We start from the raw sequence: 7,629 nt of genomic DNA, 5'->3' as shown, positions 1-7,629 counted from the left end.
CCCCAAATTGTTCATGTTCCTGTATAAGCTGTTTCCACAAACATAATCATCATCAGCAGAACTTAAAACAGAAAACTTGGAGTCATGTTAGATTCCTTCCTTTTCCAAGCAGTAAGCCACTATGTCCTGTTAAACTTTTATACTTCCTCTTTATATTCTCATCTAATGGTACTCAGTTCAATGTCTCATTATTTCTGGCCTGCCCCAGTCAAAAAGCTTCCCAATTGGATTATGCACCTCCTTCTAGGCTTCGTCTTCCAATTTATTCTCTAGGAACTATTCATCTTCTTATGTCATATATCTGATTATATCACTGTTCTGATAAATCCCTAATGACTCCCCATATCCTGCAGCCATGTTTCTCCCCTTCCATCAGAATCACCTGGAGAGCTTGTTAGAAAGCAGACACTCAAGGAAAAAAAAAGAAAGGAAGAAAAAAGAAAACAGATGCTGAGGAACCACACCAGGATTTCTGAATTAGAACTAATGGTGGCAGGACCTAGACTGTATTTTTAAAGATTTGTTTATTTATTTTAGAGAGGCTGGCAGGAGGTGGGGGTTGGGCAGAGGAAGAGGGAGAGGGAGAGAGAATCTTAGGTAGACTCCCTGCCAAGCATGGAGCCCCACGAGGGGTGGGGGGTGGGGGGGCCGATCCCACAACCCTGAGATCATGACTTGAGCTGAAATGAAGAGTTGGATCCTCAACCGACTGAGCCACCCAGGAGTGCCTAGACTCTGTATTTTTTTAAAAAAATATTTTGTTTATTTATTTCAAAGAGAGAGGGAGAGAGAGAATGCACAAGCAGGCAGAGGGGCAGAGGGAGAGGGAGAAGCAGGCTCCCCACTGAGCAGGGAGTCCGGCATGGAGCTCAATCCCAAGACCCTGGAATCATGACCTGAGCCGAAGCAGACACTTAACTGAGCCACCCAGGTGCCCCCTAGACTCTGTATTTTTAACAAGCTCCCCATGTGATCTTTGTCACGCTAAAATTTCAGAGATTTGGCCCTACATCAGGTGCAAACACTTCAGAATTGCCAATAAATACCTTCTGACGCTAGCTTCTCTTCCTTTTTTTCTCCCGGGTCTTTCCACTCCTATACCGGACTTGTTGCATGCTCCCTCTCATGCCAAGCTTTCGTAAGTGCTGGTGACTTCATATTTGTTTTGTCTTCTACCTGAAGGTCCTTTTCCCTGTATGTCCGGCAATTCATGTGAATGTGTGTGCTGCATACCTTGAGTCCTCATTAGACCGAAAGTTTCTCCCAGGACACTGCAAGCTGTAGAGTTACCGGAACTGTGTGTCCTAAAGTCTCCATTTAAAAAATACCATTCCAAGTTCAGCTCGTGTGAAAAACCAAAGTATGGCTGAGAACAATGGAATTAATGTGCATTTGGTATGTACTCAGTATGTAGGTACTTAGATCTTTCAGCAGTTTCTCTTCGGCTCATGACTGATTGGTTTGTGATTCAGCTTCCTTAAGGGAAATTTCGTGTTTGTCGGCTTATTCTACAAATGAGCGCATCAATGGAAGTGGAAGTCAAAAAACACTATTTTGATCACCAACCGAAAGCTCTAATTAGAGAAATATTAGGAGTAATTTAATCGAGATCTCTATATGGCCTGTTTATATAGCTGCCTCCTACCCCTGGAAATACGAATAATCCAGGAGATGGAGAGATGTGGGTAATGATGTTTACTCACTCGATGTTGAACTAAGCTTTACTCGTCACAATTTGCCTGTAAATGTATGGTCCTCTCTTTACAGATGAGAAGATCATGGTCAGAGATGCCAAGAGACTCGGAAGAGTCCCCCAGCGAATAGGAGACAGATCTGGAATTCGAATGCAGGTATGTTTATGTCCTTCTGTTATACCTGTGTTGTCTTATATTAGAGTACATGTGTATGGAGATTTTCCCTTGGTAAGTAAAAGCTTGGACATTTTTTTTTTTTTCTGGCGATGAGTGGAAATGTTTTGTGGGGTTTTTCCAGTAAAAGACCATTTTACTCACATAAATTAGTTTGCTTCTCCAAGTGTTAGAAAACGACATTAAGGATAATACTTTTTGTGGACGTTTTTCCAGTGGATCTGTAGGCCTTCAACCAGCACGGGGAAGAGTCCTCCGTTGCCCACGCCTCAGTGAGGGCTCCATTTGATGCTATTATCCGTCTGCCAGATTGGTCAACTGACCAGGGGTAACATGGGAAAACCAACCTTAAGAGCTAAAAGCAAGGATTTCCCTACACCCTTCCTTCCCCTCCCGTCTCAGCAAGCTCTCCCTTCCCAAACCTCATCTCCAGGAAACTGGGACAGCTGGTGATCCATCTCATTTTCCTCACAGTTTCGTGCTGACTCTGTCACCAAGCTGTGCATTTGCTAGAACAGTTGATTTTCTTTATAAGACTGATGAGGAAGAGAAAGCAAAAGTCTTATGCATTGTTTCTCTTAAGGTTCATCATGGGGTGTGTGTGTGTCTCCCCCCCCAAGTGAGGGGAAGCTATTAGGAGAGAGCCAGATCTCTTTAATGAGCCTAGAGGTAATGCAAAATTCATGTGTTTTCACCTGCAGCTGGGTAAAGCCTGGTGCACAAACAGAAAGGGAAAGGCAGAAAGGGCTGGTTATTTATGATTTTGCTGAAGCAGGTACCCTGGCTGCTACTGGGCATCCTGACCCACTTCTTCATTTTTTAGGAAGAAGTGGATACTTTCAATGGGAGAAACTCAAGCATCAGATTTGCTCCTTGGAGCATTAATAAAAGGGCTCAGTTAGCTTCATCTCATTATTTTACTATGAGTATTGACTTTGGCCTAGAGTCATGTATAGATAAAATGGTGCAAGGGCTTGTCCTAAGTGATTACTCAGAATTACAAATCATTTCACGTGTAACTGAATACTGCAGTCTAGCTGGCACCCTGCCCCTTGCTTCTCCCCCTCCCCTTTCTCTAATAGGAGCGCAAATCCAGCTTTGTCTGAAGAGGCAATTAATCTTATTCACTGAAAGCTGAATTTTAATTCACCAGCATGTGGAGGACATATCTGCCTATCACACAGAATTAGTTTAACAGAGAATTTAGAGGAAAAAAAAAATATTGGAGGTCTTGGCATTCTTGAGCAGGCAAAATATCTTGTAGGTACATTCCTTCATTAGCCATCTACATGCTGTGGATAAGCTGCTTTTTGTACTAATAACTCTATTAGAGTAAACTGGGTTTATTGTGTATTTGAAAATGGCTGGTTACCTTTTATTTCATGTAAAACCAAACAAAACCAAAAAACCCCGCAAGATAGGTATGTTTTGGGAGGAAAATGAACCTAGGTAAGAAAGATAAATTCTAGTTTTCTAGAGATTCTCAAAGGCGATTATTTTTTAAGGGCACGGTTTAGAGATGATCAGAAAAATAAAGGGACACATAAAAATCTGAGAAAGCCCGTATTCATCCACATCAAACCCTATGCAGTAGTAACTGGGGTGGTACAAAGTGGCGGGATTGCCCGCGCTGCAAGGGAGATGCTCATGTGAAATCTGTTTGGCAAATACTAGGTGTTTCTAGTGCTTCTGAACTGTATTTTATCAATTTTCCACTGAGCAAGATCTCTGTGTTTGGTCTGAGGTTTGTTTCCCATGTAGACGGAGTGCGTGTGTGTGTGTGTTTAAACTTCCTGAAACAGTTTCTTAATTCAGGTTTCTTAATTTGGACCAGAATAGGACTTAACACATGCCCCCGCTTAGTTAGATATCAAATTGCCATAAGGTCAGAGAACACATGGGCTCTGGTTTGTACTTCTGTTTAACACAGCACTGCTCAAAGGCTACCTTGTGGTACAGGCAGATATCAAAACATGTAACTGTCTCCTCCCCAGTGGAAGAGGGGATTTAATAAAGTACAACTGATTTTCTAGAACAAATAATTAGTATAGCATAAATCTTAAGGGTTTACTCTAAGGGAATTAAAAAGGGGCTATTGGCTTTTTTTGTGGCTTTCTCTCCACTCATGATGGTCTCATACCCTTGGAGTTAACCTTCATGATTCCTTCCATTGCCTCTTCTAGAAATGCATGACTGAATACTTACTAATGAGTTAAGGACTCAGGAAACAATGGAACTTTTTTCAAAGCTTGTCCTAATGCTCCAAAAGGTAGGGGTGTGTGTGTGTGTGTGTGTGTGTGTGTGTGTGTGTGTGTGTGTGTTTATTCTGTCGGTGGGTCTGGAGTGAGAGTGGACCGAGGGCAGGGAATCAATCGTATTCGGTGTGCCTAATGGTCACCAAATGTCATGTTGTAAGTGTTAAAGCATGGGGCTGGGAAGTCGCAAAGCTTTATTGCCTTGTCAAACCATGTGCAGTGCTGGAACTGGCAATTATTTTTAAAGGAAACAATTTTAAAATTCAAGGCTTTTACATTATTACCAGAAAATACTGCTTTATGTAGTGTCAGTGCCATAAACGTGGATTTTTGGAATCCCTTGTGTAAACTTTGCATTATCTATATAATGTTTAGAATTTAAATGACGCAGATTTGGAATTTGGAGATGTGAACGCCCAGAAGCACGTGTTTGCAAATAAACACTTGCAAATGTTCCAAGACTTAAATGATGCATTGAACACGTAGCGGTGTCAGTGTTCATCCAGTATTTATTTACTTAATTTTTTGTAAGCTCTGCTGTTATACAAGGTGCTTAAGCTTATTTTGAGAGGAGAGGTGGTCTTTGGCATTTTTTTCTGATGACTTTATGGTGAGATTTTCAGTGCTGCCACTATTTGACCTGAAAAAAAAGGGGGAGGAGGGAGACAAAATGAAGAGGCATCCCTTTCAGTATTTCTTGTTGCTCCTCGAGGAATACGAAAATATTCTCTTTCCATTCCTTGCAGACATGACATTAAGCCTACACACTTTAAGGGAGCTTCTGGGTGATCTTCAACTTGCCCCCTCATTTCTGCTTGGTGGGGCTCATCAGTAGTGTCCTGTCCAGCACAAAGGTGAAAAAGCCCTCCATCAGCACCTCCTTTTGAGTGGAGGGCTTATTTCTCCTGTCTTTTTCTAAAGATGTGAGTTCTCAGAATTCTTGATGAGATCCCAAATAAGTAGGTATATTTCCATGCAGAATTTTTCCTTCCAGGCCTCTAATCCTCTATCTGGATTGTTCTGAACATTCCCAAATTCTGTCTTTTGGCAGTCTGTTTGTGGAGGCAAAATTGAGGTTTTAATGAATATAAAATAAGTTAACTGCATTCAGGGCTAAGTAAGTTCCATGTACAACCTTATGAAGCAGGTTCTGTTATAGGTGGGAAACAGCTCTATGTGTCATCTATTTTGCTCAAAGTAGAGGGGATAAGATTTGAACAAAGACCTTTTGACTCTAGATCCCATTCTTTAAACTACTTTGCTATTTTGTCTTCTTATAAGCTATAGAAAATAAATTCCAATGTTTTCATAAAGTGACCACAATAGAAAGCAAGGAGAGAACTAAAGTCAGTAAAGGAATGTCTTTCCATATCTTAAAATTGCTAGATCCCATCTCTGTTGTAGCCGTGAGTGGAGATTTTCAGATGATTCCTTGAGTCTCTCAACAAGAAAGCCTAGGAGTGTAAGGGCCTCCGGTAAGGACCAGCCTTCTCTAGTACATGACAATGGATTGCTGGGTTTATGGGTACAGACTGGGAGTGGTTGTTAAATTCATTTGGAGGAATGTTAGGGTGTTTGGGGTTGGTAATTCATCAGAAAACAAATATCCCAAACAGTATGGGGATTAAAAAAAAATTGTTACATGTATGGTACGCCTGAGGCTGGGGGATCTCAGGGTTGGGGAATCCAGCAGCTCAACCACACCACTAGATCCAGACCCTATTCTTACTCTGCCATCCTCAGCATGACGACTCTTACTCCTCTGGTTCTCAAGATGACCACTCCTCTCCAAGCATCACATCTCTATACACCAACACCAGAGGCAGAAAATGTAGCTGCCTGTGTCTTGTGTGTTTTTGTTACAGAAATCTTTCCTGGAAGTGCCTCTAGAATATTTTCCCTCCTGTACCATATATTTCCATTTACAACTTGGTTGCCTATCTACCCTAAGACTCACCACTAATAAAGAGATTGGAATGCTTCCCTCTGATTAACTTAGATACAGTTTTAATGATTTCCTAGAGCTCTTGTGTGAAGGGCCCCAGAACAAATCAGATTTCTGCCATCGGAGTGTCCATAGGGGAAATCAGCTCCACTGGGTGTCCCAGGCAACCCCAGTGCTGCAAAGGGGGAAGAAATGAAGCTCACGGGAGTCAGGAGATGCTCCTTCCTCTTCTGGTGTCCCTCCAGCACCCTCTACTAACAAAGATGAACCTCGTGCCAGCTGGCAAGGGAGAAATGTTCCAGTATCATAAGCAGGCAATGAAGGGTGGCTTTGGAGTGGAGAGGCAATGAATTGGTAACTAGCACAGTTGGTTTGGCTGTCCAATGCTAGCTCTTTAACAAGGGCCTTCTGAGACGCTGACAATGTGAATACCCAAGGAGGCTTTATGAAAAGAAAATTTAACACACAAAATATTTAGCTGGAGAACTTCTTTCAGAAGTTCTGTTGTGGGTTCTGAGAGCGATAGCTTTTTTTTTTTTTAACTCCTAGATATAGATTAGGAGCCTGATGTGGGGCTCGATCCCATAACGCCGGGATCACGCCCTGAGCCGAAGGCAGATGCTTAACCGCTGTGCCACCCAGGCGCCCCCTCAAAGTCTTAATGGTTGAAAAACAAGTTGGAAAGAAGAAAAGACAGAAGGAATATCAATATGTTCTGGATATATCATCTGACAGCCTAATAGCCTAAGGTGTGTCCTAACTCCTGTCCCCCTTGTAGTGCATCTGTGGAGAGGAGACACGTGGGCAGTATGCTAAGGTTGCATCAAATATTTACCAAATGCCTCCGTGTGCTGTGCACTGTGTTGGGCGCTGGAGTGAGGAATAGTGGGCATGAGGAAACAATAGGAGGGAGCAGGAAGGTGAATAAAACTCTAGATGAACTTCTGGGCCTTAGTCCTGGACAAAACACACAGGCTCTGTCAAGATCTGTGAACTGTAATGCACTAATACATAATTTTTTCAGGAGACCCAGCTGGAAATAGTAGATGGGAGGGGTTCATGGCCTTTGTAATTGTTCTGTGTTGTCTGTTGCAATTCCCATAACTGAGTGCTCGTAGGGAGGGGCTTCCCAGTGGAAAAGACCCCTGATCTTTATTTCCTGCCCTTAAGAGATCTTCAAACCATAAAAGGACTGTAGAGACAGCTCCCTTTTTAGAGGAATCTGATTGTCATCAGTCCTCCAGGTCCTTAAGGCAGATGGAAACCCCACCTTCTACCACAAGAAGGCAGCTCCTGCAAGATCATCTAAGCACAACCATATTTTTAGTTGAAAGAAGGCTTAGCTTTAAGAATATTAGTATGTAGGGGTGCCTGGGTGGCACAGCGGTTAAGCGTCTGCCTTCGGCTCAGGGCGTGATCCTGGCGTTCTGGGATCGAGCCCCACATCAGGCTCCTCCACTATGAGCCTGCTTCTTCCTCTCCCACTCCCCCTGCTTGTGTTCCCTCTCTCGCTGGCTGTCTCAGTCTCTGTCAAATAAATAAATAAAATCTTTAAAAAAAA

At 42.7% G+C, this 7,629-nt stretch overlaps 1 long non-coding RNA gene across 1 annotated transcript in view; it reads left to right on the top strand.

Moving 5' to 3' along the window:
• Positions 1–1,080: 1,080 nt before the first annotated feature.
• LOC109489395 overlaps positions 1,081–7,629 on the top strand; it is a 26,480-nt gene continuing 19,931 nt past the window's right edge. Inside the window, exons 1-2 of the long non-coding RNA XR_004625306.1 lie at positions 1,081–1,138; positions 1,768–1,850. This is a non-coding gene — a long non-coding RNA (uncharacterized LOC109489395). The remainder of the gene's footprint in view (positions 1,139–1,767; positions 1,851–7,629) is intronic.

Source organism: Ailuropoda melanoleuca, chromosome 5, assembly GCF_002007445.2.
Source record: "Ailuropoda melanoleuca isolate Jingjing chromosome 5, ASM200744v2, whole genome shotgun sequence".
NCBI classification, from domain to species: Eukaryota; Metazoa; Chordata; class Mammalia; order Carnivora; family Ursidae; genus Ailuropoda; species Ailuropoda melanoleuca.
The sequence above is the reverse complement of the archived record's forward strand: the minus strand, read 5'-3'. Positions and strand labels throughout refer to the sequence as shown.